Genomic DNA, 13,840 nt, shown 5'->3' with positions numbered 1-13,840 from the left:
TGACGATTATCTGAATCGGTCCTGGACCTCCACCGAGGTTGACTCCGCCTCAAATGAGTGAACCTGGTGCGGTGCGTAAACATCGCCACTGCGGAGACGAAGAGTACCGTGGTGTCCTCTCACACGCCAACCACTCATTTGTGACATTATCCAAACATGCCAACGCATGGCTCACATGGACACATCTCGAGTCGCAGTTAAGGTCACAAAAAGGGGCATTCTTATTTTTATTTGTAAGTCTCCATTCTCTCGGAGCAATCGTTCACATTCTACAGAGCCATCATTTGTTTGTACGGTGAGTGCTGACCTCCATCTTTTAGCGGATATAGAATGTCCCCCGCTGCAATGTTACGGAGGGCTTTGAGCAGCTCCTGAAGGACTTTCCATCCCTCCTCCCTTCACCCCCCCCCAAACACCCCACACCCCACCTACCCTTCCCCTTCGTGCTGCTGCCACCGCTCGCTCAGTCGCGCTGCCCGTCAATCACGAACGGCGCGCCGACTCCAAATAAAGTCGGGGCCACACGCAGAGGCCCGTGCCCAGTGGGGACGTCAGAGCAACTCTTCACTTTAGCGCTGCCCGAACGAACCCCCCCCCCCACCCACCCACTGGCCTCTCCCTCCCGTGCCCCCCTCCCAACGCCGCTCGCGAGACGCTTTTTTGTTGTTGAAATTATCTCCGCGTTAAACGATTCTCCCGGTCGGACGCGCGCACGTCAAGCGCGCGCACTCCCGCGACAGCGCCGGCAGTGGCGCCTCGCGACTCCCTCTGTGCGTCATCCGCTCCCACGTGAGCGCAATGAATGCGTTCAAGGATAGATGGGGGATGGTGGCGGGGAGAGTTCGTGGGTTAACTAAAATAATCCCACTTTTTTTTTAAGTAGCGATGCCCCGGTTACACGGAACAATATTGCATCTGCACCTCCATTTGTAGTCACTGCTGTCTCGCTCTCCCCCTCTCTCTCGGTATGAATGTAAACTTCTACCCAAGGGATTCATAGTGCCGGGTAGCATGTTGTTAGCGTGTTAACTGAAGATGGTAGCATGTTGTCATCGTGTTAACTGAAGACGGTAGTAGCATGAACTCTTCCCATGTAACTTCCTGCAAGAAAACCCGCGTCTGGTCCTGGCCCCACACCGGTTGAGTGTAGCGAGATACAAGGGTGGAATAACCATTACACCACGCGACGTCTGTTTCACATTGGAGATTAAAGAACCCCTGGTTGACATTCGCAAGAGCAGGCCGTTGTGTTCCATTGCGCTGGTCCAAAATGTACTAAAATTAAAAATGACCCACATGTTACATAATTGCGATTATACATAGCGATCACTACTGGCACACTAATGGCCCGAGTCACGCTTGCAAATTAGACGATCCTAGTCTCTAGACGTCTCACCTGGTGAAACAAAATAACCTTGAACTTGACATTTACAGCCAGGCAAGAGCCCATTCGGAGGGAGCAGCGGTGCAGTGGTGAGCTCACCGTGCTTGCTATAAGCCCAGCGGCGTGTGTGCAGTTCGCAGCCATGGTGATATTTCAATCTCCTCCACTCCCTTCACCAACCTGCACAGTGTGGTCAAGTATGACGAAGCAACTCCTATAACCGACACGGCGTCGATAGGCCTTCATCTAGTAGTGGACTCACAAAATAGATACAAATCCTTTAGCTTTTCGAGACCAGCAATCTCTGTTTTTGGGGGTAATATCGGGTTTTTTAAACATGCAGATTAGAGGGTTGGCCAGATGGCTCGAGGTCGGAGTACTGAGCCAGCACGGCTGAGATCCTGAATTTTAATCAGGGAAGCCAACTGTGATGTTTCAATTGAGCTCTCCAATGTAGTGAGTTGATGGTCTCTGTCCATTCACCAACACTGCACAACAAAAAATCATATTTAGTTAGTTTTTTCCCCTCTCACTCACCCTTGTTTTGGCTAAATTCACAACTCTTGAGAAATGCAAGATATTGTTTTTTTTATTTTGATGGAAATCAACGCTGTCCGTGACGGAGCATGGACGAAATCGCGCCCCCCCTCCTATTTGCGGATAGCAAGTGTCACTTGCAGGGGTCTTCGAAGTTGTTCCGTCACCGTCCTTGTCCTCTGTGGTTGTTCTCTCACACGGGGCAATGCGCGGCCCTGCGAGCGTTCCGAATGGATTCTCCACCGTGACGCGATGCCAATAGCACATTAAACAAAACAAAAAACTAACCTATGTTTTATTTTAGCAGGTAAGGCCCACTGAGCTATGTACTGTAGCTCTTTTTCAGAAGCGATTTGGCCTCAAATGACCGCTCAACGAAGTTATCATATTGAAATGTATCCATAATATATGAAATTTATAGCAGCCAAATACTCTAAACGCATGTTGATTCTAAATGTGGAGGGGAAAACGGGAGGACCCGGAGAAAAATCCACGCAATCATGGGAAGACAGACACCAAAACTCTAAATATAAGCGTCAGGGTCGGGATCGAACCCACGACCTCATATATACCAGGCGAGGCAGTTAACATCTCGCCACCATGGCAACAACACTGGGATAAAAAACAACAGCAAAAACAGCGATGAAACAAGACAGCAGCATGTGACCCAAGTACATGAATCACAGTGCCACCCAAGCCGGCAGTTCGTGAGCCCTGCTCATAACCTCCACTTTGGTTTGTGGTGGCTTTAAAAGTCCGTTGCCCTTAACATTGCGGCCACAGTACGAATACACGTCTGCAGGTTAACCAGCTGGACAATCTTACAGGGAGTTTGTTGACCCACAGCCCTTGCCGTAGTCCTTGAGAAGTGCGCGGTTCGTGAATGTTGAGAGACGTTAAGGGGTGAGGCAGAATGATGGCGGTGGTATTGGGTGGGTTGGGAGGGTGGCAGTTATCGAGTCGCTACATTTGGCATGGACACCAACCCCAGCAGAACGTGTCATAAGTAATACTTTGCTGTGCGAAGCGTTGACGATGTGGCGGATTGAGTGGCAAGCACACGGAGCAGCCACGGGACCACGCGCGCACAGGGGGTACACGGTGCCTCGTGCCAACTTGTGCCAAGTGTCACGCTCTGCCCTGTGCTGCTCAACGAAGCGTGGCGTTACGCCACCGATTTTGCTCGTCAAGTGACGTTCGCCCGGCGTCATCTCGCCCCACCTCCGATGAGCACGGCCGGTTGGCTACGTACGGTGCGAAAGCAGTTCAGCATACGTGCATCTCGATTGCGAAGTGTATTTTACGTAAAAAAACTGTCGTTTGAGGTCATTGAATTGTGATCGTCATCATCATCGTCGTCATCGTCCACTGCTGGATGAAGGCCTCTCTAAACCCTCGTCAACTCCATTGGGTCTTGCTATGTAAAAACGCAGCAAGCACCTGCACGCAGGAACTGATTTTCGTCACTCCCTCTCCTTGGTGGAGAACAAAAAAGATACTGGATATGCCGTACACGGGATATATTTAAGGTGATATATTTATATATGTGTGTTTGTGTAAAAATGAGAAATAGACTTGGTGGCTCTCTAAGCGATTGGATATCGGATCTGTGCAGGAATGGAATCGTGTGAATTAAAAAAAAACACTCGCAGAGAGAGAGAGACTAGCCTTTGACCAAATCGCTCGGAAAGCACGCGATCTCATCAGATCTTGGAAGCTAAGCAGGAGATATTTGAGCCTGGACAGTGCCTAAACGGACGACCACCACGCGACACCTGAGAAACGATGGATTGTTACAGGTGTAGCAGAGGAAAGTGCAGCAAAAAAACGATTGTTGTGCTCGACTCTCTATGCTGCCCCATCACGCCTCTGCTCGCCCCCTTCGCGAGCCCGCGTTGACCTGCCACGTTGACGTGCGGTCAATTAAACGCCAAGACCCACGTGGCGTAGCGTGGGGGATTCTCATCCAGCAGCGGATAGGCAACAAAGCTCCGGTCGAGCAGCAACAGCGCAGTCTCACGCTCGATCTCAGCTGCGGCCTCCATGGCGCAGTGCATCATTGCGCTCACACAATAAAGGCAAATATCCCCCGTGTGGCCTCAACAGACTGTTGGGGCAAGTGTTGTTAGCGAGCACCTATGGAGGCCGGCACGGCACACGAGGGGGTGGGTGGCCAACACCACGCCCGGCCGCCTTTGTCTCCCTGGTGGCAATGTTTACACACACCGCACCAGGTACTAATTGGAGGCTGAGTCGACCTGCCCACACACAGACAAACACTGTTAAATATCAGGCGTGCTGGACAATAGTGTGATCCCATCTCACGCAGACTTCACCTACGCCTCATGCACCTTTTAAATAAACAAGGACAATAGAGTCGAAATGCAACGTATCCCGTGGTTGGTGGTGGTTATTTGTTTTCCTTTCCCGAGAGTGCAGCACAAGCAAGAATGACATGAAGGGATTATTCCGTCAACGCTGGGGATTTGAAATGTCGAAATCCACAATCCCTCGTTGTACGCTGAGACTCGTATTCTTTCTGGATCACAAACATCTGTAAATAAGTCATCCCCCTCCCCCCCCCCGTATTTGCTGTACAAACACCATATCGTATTTGGGTGCCACGGTGGCGAGATGTTAACTACCTCGCCTGGTATACAGGAGGTGTTCGTGGGTTCAGAACCTGACCCTGACGCCTGAATATTTGGAGTTTGCGTATCGTTCTCTCTCCGTGGTAACGTGGATTTTTCTCCGGGTCCTCCGGGTTTTCCATCTAGATTTAGAATCAACGCGGGTTTAGAGCGCATGGCTGATAGAAATGTCCACATGATAAGCAAATTCGTTGGGCTATCATTTGTGATAGCCAGGTCGCTTCTGAAAAAAAATCTATATAGCTCAGTGGGTCTTACCGAGGAAATAAAACGATAGATTTAGTTTATAGTTTATTCACGGAAGTCGTCCACGCTCGATCCACTGCTGGTTTACAACTCCATCCACGGCAAACCATCCTCCCAATTACACGAACACTCCTCCAAGTCTACGGGCCAAGGCTTGTGAGGATGCCATGACGGTAACACAAGTGTGTTGTGTTAGTGTCACATGTGTTTGCGTAGGCACATTGAATTGCGCCATATGGAAGAACGAAACAAAAATCTGCAACGAATTTTGTTCCGTCCACTCGCATTGTGTGGTTTTACGTGACGACGATTCCCACCAACTGACGAGAGGGTGTACGCTTAAGGAATTGTATACGGCTCTTCTGAATATAGGGGGAATCACCACATTGCGATTCCATGGTAAATAACGATAATAACGGTTAATAATAATAATGAACGCAATTTATCACCCGCGAATTGGGCGCAATCGTTCCAACGAGAACTCGCGAGGTGCATGAGCGAGAGCTCAAAGCCCTCGGAATGCTCTCCCTGAACCCCTCCGGGTTCGACTGAAGGATGGATGGGGCATTTTATGTGGCCCAGTGTCTCAGAAGGGGTTCGTAACGGTCGTGCCCAGAGCGCTTGAGCTGCCACCGCTGAGTGTTGGGTTTGAGTCTTGGGTTTTATACAGCAGAGTGGTTCCACCAGGGATTCTCAAATGTAGCGAGGCTGATGGTCTCCATCTCTGTCACCAATGACTGTTCACACACAGCACAAAGCATGATCTAACATTGTTTTTGTTTTTCTCGTAATTTGAATGAATCAAGCACTTTTTCAGAAACGATTTTGAGTGGATTTTCATGCAATTAACACTCATTGCAGGGAATATAACAGCGATGCCAATCAGTATGGATAAAGTAGGCCAGTGAAAGCGAGGTCAGAGCTGTGACACTGGGTGGTGCACTGCTCGCTCCGAGAGTTCCAGATTTTTAAAACAAAATGTGCCTGGTGAAGCAGGACACTCACCGCACAATTGGAAAAAAAATCATTCGGAGGAAAAGAGGACGAAGAGGAAGAAAAAAATAAACACCGACGAAACGATGTGAGCTTTACAGAGGTAGAATGTGTGTTTCCCTGCCCTGCCCCGTGCTAATAACGACGAAGACGACGACATTACAAGAACCAAGTCAAAGCACTCTCGCCAGATCGAGTACGCATGTAAGTTTAGCCAATGCATTTTTAATTTAATGTCAGGATATCCCAGCGTTGAAGCTATATTTTATTTATGGATGTCTTTATCCATCGAGTGCATATTTGTCTGCAGACACACATCCAATGCACACCGACAATCGTGCCTGACTGACTTCACTGATGTCAATTATTCTTTGGTCAGTTTAACATGTAGGAGGCTTTCGCGACCAATATCAGCCATAATGCAGTGGTTTTTTTGGGGGGGTTAGATCGCGTAAAAATATAAATGTGTCGTTAAACCCGCCACCACCCGACACAGCCAATTAAGTAAGGGTTCGTTACTAATACAGCACACCGGTGTGTTTGAGAGCCAAGATACAACATTTATAATCTTTTAAAGAAACAATTTGTTGTCGCTTGGCTCTCCAACACATCGGTGTGCTGTACTAGTAACGAATTGACATGTCCCGCTTACGTGACAAACCTTACTAATTGGCTGTATCGGATGGTGGCGGGTTTAACGACACATTTATATATCTACGCGATCTAACCTAAAAAAAAACCCCTGCATTATGGATACTTTTTGGTTTTTACATTACATTGGTATTTTCTTCTTGTCCTTCATTCTTCTTCCTTCTTTTTCCTTCCTTCTTCTCACACTTAGATTATTCCCGTTGTGTTATCGGTGCCGCGCGTGGTGCGAGATGAAGGGACCGCACATAGATGGCCCGATTGTGAAACGATCGTCCCGCAGGACTTGTCCAGACAAAAAAAAAACCCCTTCAGGTGGCGTTTTTACATTCATACATCAGACGGGTGGACTTCGTCATGTACATTACTCTACGACGAGATTATTGGTGGCGAGATGTTAACTACCTCGTCTGGTATACAGAAGGTCGTGGGTTCCCACCCGACCCTGACGCTTGCTGTATATTTAGAGTTTGCGTGTCTCGTTTGCCGCGGTCGTGTAGATTTTTCTCCGGGTCCTCCGGTTTTTCACTCCATTTAGTAATACGCATTTAAAGCATTTGGCTGCTTTAAATTTCCATGCGATAAGCCACTTCGTTGAGCTATCATTTCCGGCCAAGTTGCTTCTGAAAAAATAGTTAGACAGTACATAGCTCAGTTGCCCTTATCTGGTAAAAAATAAAAAGTGTTTAATAGTTTTAGTTTGCTGCATGACAAACAAATGTGTTGAATTCTCAGAGCTGAAGTATATAGCCAAATGATTAAACCTGACGTTTTTAGTACGCAATCATTGTCCATCAACTCGCTGCACTGGAGACCCGCGTGTAATCACAGGTGGCTGAAACCCGGGGTTGAACCCAGGCGCTAAGCGGTGCAAGCTCGGCACTCCGTGGACAGGTGGCAGACTTTGACACACGGAGCGGAGGCGGGTGGTTGCCCTCTGACCAGACTGAGTGGGGAAACGCGGGCAACTGGACACGTCAGACAATGACGCCGTGTGGCCTGGCCTGGACAAGTGTGGAGCACTCTGACCTCTAAGCTACCCGGCCACGTGAACAATTGACACTTTAATAGCGTCCTAGAAGGGCCGTAGACATTTGAATATACGGCTTATGACGATTTAATGCAGAACGCCATAAACTATTTTTAAGGTGACCCTCTGAAAACGTCACGGTGTTGTTGGATCCACACTCGTCGGACAGCGTCAGCCTAAAATGCCATTGTTTTAAGTCTCGTGTTAAATGGTACAGGATATAATACACGTTCGTAAGAGTAGTAAGCCACGTAACTCGCCTCTTTTGCACTGTGACGCTCAGACTGAGAGCAAGCAAGCAAGAGCCGCCATCGATTTATAGCATGTAAATAAATTATATCAGCTTTGTCAACTTTTGTTTTGCCATGTAAATGCATCGTTCATCATCACAATCATCATCATCATTATAGTCGTCATACATTGTCGATCAAGCTCGTCCACACCTGCATGCCGGTGTTGTGGCATTTGCTGTGCGAGCAATGACCGGAACGCTGCTAAAATAAAAAAAAATCGCCGTTCACACGATCAGAGAGGGTGGCGCGTTCCCAAAGAGAGAAGCCGTGAGCGAGCGGCGCTCTTTGGCAACGTCGCTGGGCGCGAGTCCCAGCCGCACTTCTTGACAAATATAACCCGGTCAGCTGACGGGTCGACCTGCCGGGTTGCTCGGGGTGTACCGGTCTCTGCCTGTGCCGGTCATTTAGCCCTCTCGTGACCGCGGTGCCGATGGCCCTTCGAACCATCGCGAGGCCTCACTGACTCACAAGATTCCGATCATTCCCAGCAGCGGTGGAATGTTTCGCCGATTCCATTTTTAACGAGTGTCACGGGCGTCGCGTGGGAGGGGAATCGGAGTACCGGGCGGGGGGGGGGGGCACCGCACAAAGCGACGAGGGGGGACTGCACTCCGATCCTTCACACAGATAGATTCAAGAACCCTCCCGCGGCACCGCCAAATTCTGGCAACTTCGCTGGGGTGGCGATTCGACGTCGTGGCTCAGCAGAGGCAATTTTACGGTGGACCCCCCCTACCATTGTGCCCCCACCCCGCCCCCCATTAATGAACAGCAATGCCCCTCCCCATGTGCCCCCCCCCCCAAACCAAAGGCTGCTCCTCCTAGTGCCCTTTTAATGGCACTAAGTTCACGTGAAACGGATCATCAGCGATACATACATTGATGCCACCTTCGGCCAGATGAGGACACGGCAGCTGTGCAGTCGACGCCTGACTTATCAGGCTCCGCTCCTACACGCTCACCGCACGTATTGGGGTTTGGAGCTTTACGATGAGGGTGAGGATTCGGTCTCGCCCCCCTCCTCCTCCCCGATATTATGCAGCGTGTCTCTTGGTGCACCAGCTCCCCCGTAATCGCTGTGCCCCACAATCGACAGGGTTGTGGTATACAGCGGCTTGCACAATGCAGGAGAATTCCAGCTACGCGAGATTAGAAATGTTGAGTCATCCTCGAGTCAACATATGTGGCAAGCGGTATCTGGACTTGTCGTGGCACTCCCCTAGGTTGCCTCAGCCTAAACAAAAAGGAATCGCCCGCCGCGTCGCGTGAACATAAGCGCTGGGGAAGACAAAAGCCTCCGAGCGATTATGCTGGCCACACTTCCGCAGCCCTCGTGTGAATAGATGCTGCTCGCCAAGAGCACGTGTTCCCACAGTGCGTCTGCCGTCGTGCGGTGACACGAGGGGATACGCAGTGCTTGCCCGAAATCTGGGATCGATTCCTGATCGCGATACACTCCGGCAAAAATTGTCGTGGTTGGGATTGACACAACGCGCTGACGTTACGTGGCGTGGGGGGGGGGGAGCGGTGGCGCAGTGCTCAGCGCGCTGTACCGTGAAGCCATCGACCTGATTGAAATTCCTGACCATCGCTAACGTCAGTGGCGAGCGATGTATGAACCCACGCCGATGGTTAAACAACGCCCACGTTCACCACGGAGGAGGCATTCATACAATAGCAGATGAACAAATGGCTGTGAGAGATGATTATGATGATGATCTTTCTTAACAGATAGAAGTACATCTCAGTCCATCATCGACAACGAGGTGGAGGGTCGCGTGTGGTGGAGGGATGCTGAATCGTGAGGTCTCGAGCAGACGGAATCATGTCAAGGAGAGTCACGACCCACGGCGGTGTTGTGAGTCACAAACGACACACGGCAACACATGTGCAGACTCGGGTTTGTGAGTCACACAAACCCCCATGGCAACACGTATGCAGACTCGGGTTTGTGGGTCACACACGACACACGGCAACACGTGTGTGACTCGGGTTTGTGAGTCACACACGACACACGGCAACACGTGTGTGACTCGGGTTTGTGAGTCACACACGACACACGGCAACACGTGTGCAGACTCGGCGCGACAATGGGCCACGACTCGTCCGAGTACGCATGCAGGCGAGATGATAAATTTGTCAAATTGTACAAGCTCTGAACACCAACACTGGAGAGGGAACATGGGCGAAACGGGGACGAGAAAAGTGCTGCTGTTGGTCGAGTGTGGGGTAAGGTGAGTCAATGAGTCGTATAGTCACGAGTCGCTGGTTGACTAGTTAGTTAGGGTTATGGTCAGTGGGAGCTGAGCTAGTTAGCGGTCGCTGATGGGTTGGCTCGGGATCTAGTGAATGAGAGATCGCGTTGGCTAATTGGTTGGGGTCAGTGAGATATCTACGACGAGTGGCTGGTTTTCGAGTTGGTTCGGGTCGGTGGCAGATCTACTAACATTGGATACAGTGAGGGAAAAAAAGTATTTGATCCCCTGCTGATTGTGTACGTTTGCCCACTGACAAAGAAATGATCAGTCTATAATTTTAATGGCAGGTTTATTTGAACAGTGAGAGACAGAATAACAACAAAAATGTTATAAATTGATTTTCATTTTAATGAGGGAAATAAGTATTTGACCCCTCTGCAAAACATGACTTAGTACCTGGTGGCAAAACTCTTGTTGGCAATCACAGAGGTCAGACGTTTCTTGTAGTTGGCCACCAGGTTTGCACACATCTCAGGAGGGATTTTGTCCCACTCCTCTTTGCAGATCTTCTCCAAGTCATTAAGGTTTCGAGGCTGACGTTTGGCAACTCGAACCTTCAGCTCCCTCCACAGATTTTCTATGGGTTTAAGGTCTGGAGTGGCTAGGCCACTCTAGGCCATTCCAGGACCTTAATGTGCTTCTTATTGAGCCACTCCTTTGTTGCCTTGGCCGTGTGTTTTGGGTCATTGTCATGCTGAAATACCCATCCACGACCCATTTTCAATGCCCTGTCTGAGGGAAGGAGGTTCTCACCCAAGATTTGACGGTACATGGCCCCGTCCATCGTCCCTTTCATGCGGTGAAGTTGTCCTGTCCCCTTAGCAGAAAAACACCCCCAACGCATAATGTTTCCACCTCCATGTTTGACGGTGGGGATGGTGTTCTTGGGGTCATAGGCAGCATTCCTCCTCCTCCAAACACGGCGAGTTGAGTTGATGCCAAAGAGCTCCATTTTGGTCTCATCTGACCACAACACTTTCACCCAGTTGTCCTCTGAATCATTCAGATGTTCATTGGCAAACTTCAGACGGGCATGTATATGTGCTTTCTTGAGCAGGGGGACCTTGCGTGCGTTGCAGGATTTCAGTCCTTCACGGCGTAGTGTGTTACCAATTGTTTTCTTGGTGACTATGGTCCCAGCTGCCTTGAGATCATTGACAAGATCCTCCCGTGTAGATCTGGGCTGATTCCTCACCGTTCTCATGATCATTGCAACTCCACGAGGTGAGATCTTGCATGGAGCCCAGGCCGAGGGAGATTGACAGTTATTTTGTGTTTCTTCCATTTGCGAATAATTGCACCAACTGTTGTCACCTTCTCACCAAGCTGCTTGGCAATGGTCTTGTAGCCCATTCCAGCCTTGTGTAGGTCTACAATCTTGTCCCTGACATCCTTGGAGAGCTCTTTGGTCTTGGCCATGGTGGAGAGTTTGGAATGTGATTGATTGCTTCTGTGGACAGGTGTCTTTTATAGAGGTAACAAGCTGAGATTAGGAGCACTCCCTTTAAGAGTGTGCTCCTAATCTCAGCTCATTACCTGTATAAAAGACACTTGGGAGCCAGAAATCTTTCTGATTGAGAGGGGGTCAGATACTCATTTCCCTCATTAAAATGCAAATCAATTTATAACATTTTTGACATGCGTTTTTCTGGATTTTGTTGTTGTTATTCTGTCTCTCACTGTTCAAATAAACCTACCATTAAAATCATAGACTGATCATTTCTTTGTCAGTGGGCAAACGTACAAAATCAGCAGGGGATCAAATACTTATTTCCCTCACTGTAGATGGAAATCTGGTTTTGGTCGGGCGGCCAGTCACGTGGGTTGTGTGCAAACGTCCCCAACACGACTGCCCCAACTCCCCTCCCATCTACCCCCTCCAATTGCATCCCGTGCCCCCCCCCGCCATCCCCACCCCCTTTCAGTTTTTTTCTCACTTTCACTTTCTGATGTTTATCGCGCTCTCGTATTTGGCATTATTGCTTTACGCGGTGGACAAACAGCTCGGAAAATCATCCACAGATTTCGTAATCGCGCACCCACGGGTCCAACGCTGCACATTCGCTACCCGCATGCGCTCCCCACGCGGCCAACGCATGGAGCCCGGTCAGTGTCTCGTGCGAGGCTGAGCAGTCGAGCTCGTGCCGGTGGGGTGGTGGGCAGACCGTACAGGTTCAGCTGCCAAGTGCAGGGTCCAAGGCAGATTAAGGGTACACGGAAAAACAAGAGGAAGGGAAAACAACCGCGTTCATCACGTGCCATCGGACGTATTTGCAGTGTGAGCCACCTGAAGGCAGGCGGGTGCAGATGATGCTCAACATTTCACGCGCGATGGCTCAGCCAATCGAACAAAGACGGTGGTCACTGCATCGTCGCACCCTTTCAGATGCGCTTCTGCGGCCGTCTGGAACGCTCTTCCTTCCGATATTAGGAAGCCATTAGAGCTATGCAACCTTTAAATCTTCATTCAAAACGAATTTATTTAGAACAGCTTGTTTGTATTTAGTTTCGTTTTCTTCCCCCGCACCCCGGATTAGCACGGTTTACCACGTACGGTGCGAAAGAAGTTAAACATACGTACAGTACATAGGATAAGAAAAGTTGTACGTTGGGAATAGAGCATGGAGAGGGAGCGTTGTAGATGTGCTGCAGGCTGCGAGGTGGCCAGGTATGGCTCTATCAGCAAACCGGTTAATCAAACATTGACTTCATTGGTTCTGTCTGTGGATTGAATTTCTCTGTGACGTATGGGCCGGACCTTCGAGTGCTATCCCCATTATATGCGGCGGGTTGTCTCCAGTTTCCACTCACATGCCCAACCACTCATATTAATATAACTGACCAAATGTCCCAATGCAGGACACTCCTGAAGATCAGCTTCGAGACTCAGCGACGCATGCCCGAGTGAATACTGTGTAAAAACAAGAAGCATCATTATTATATTCTTGGTTCTTTCGGTAAAGTCACGTAGAAGGGAAACAATAAAACAATAAAAATATAAAACATTTATTGTTTCCCTTCTACGTGACTGATACCGAAAGAACCAAGAATATGAATCCCTGCAGTCACGAAAGCTTTAAATAAAAATTCATCATTATTATAATGCAATGTTAGAGTCGTAAAAACATGCATATGTGACGGGTGAGACACGTGTGCAGCAGGGTGGTGGAGGGCATTTGCAGTGGCACCCTGATATCAGGAGAACAAGAATACCTACAACCAGATGATGGATGAGATTGTAAGAGCGATCCGTGAAGGAGTGTATCGACTGTGTAAACAAGGGGAGGACCTACAGTGAGGGAAAAAAGTATTTGATCCCCTGCTGATTTTGTACGTTTGCCAACTGACAAAGAAATGATCAGTTTATAATTTTAATGGTAGGTTTATTTGAACAGTGAGAGACAGAATAACAACAACAAAATTCAGAAAAACGCATGTCAAAAATGTTATAAATTGATTTGCATTTTAATGAGGGAAATAAGTATTTGACCCCCTCTCAATCAGAAAGATTTCTGGCTCCCAGATGTCTTTTATACAGCTAACGAGCTGAGATTAGGAGCACACTCTTAAAGGGAGTGCTCCTAATCTCAGCTTGTTACCTGTATAAAAGACACATGTCCACAGAAGCAAGCAATCAATCAGATTCCAAACTCTCCACCATGGCCAAGACCAGAGCTCTCCAAGGATGTCAGGGACAAGATTGTAGATCTACACAAGGCTGGAATGGGCTACAAGACCATTGTCAAGCAGCTTGGTGAGAAGGTGACAACAGTTGGTGCGATTATTCGTAAATGGAAGAA

The sequence above is a fragment of the Petromyzon marinus genome, chromosome 11 (genome assembly GCF_048934315.1).
Source record: "Petromyzon marinus isolate PM22_M1 ecotype Great Lakes invasive population chromosome 11, UKy_Petmar_22M1.pri1.0, whole genome shotgun sequence".
NCBI classification, from domain to species: Eukaryota; Metazoa; Chordata; class Hyperoartia; order Petromyzontiformes; family Petromyzontidae; genus Petromyzon; species Petromyzon marinus.
This window is presented reverse-complemented; position numbering follows the sequence as displayed.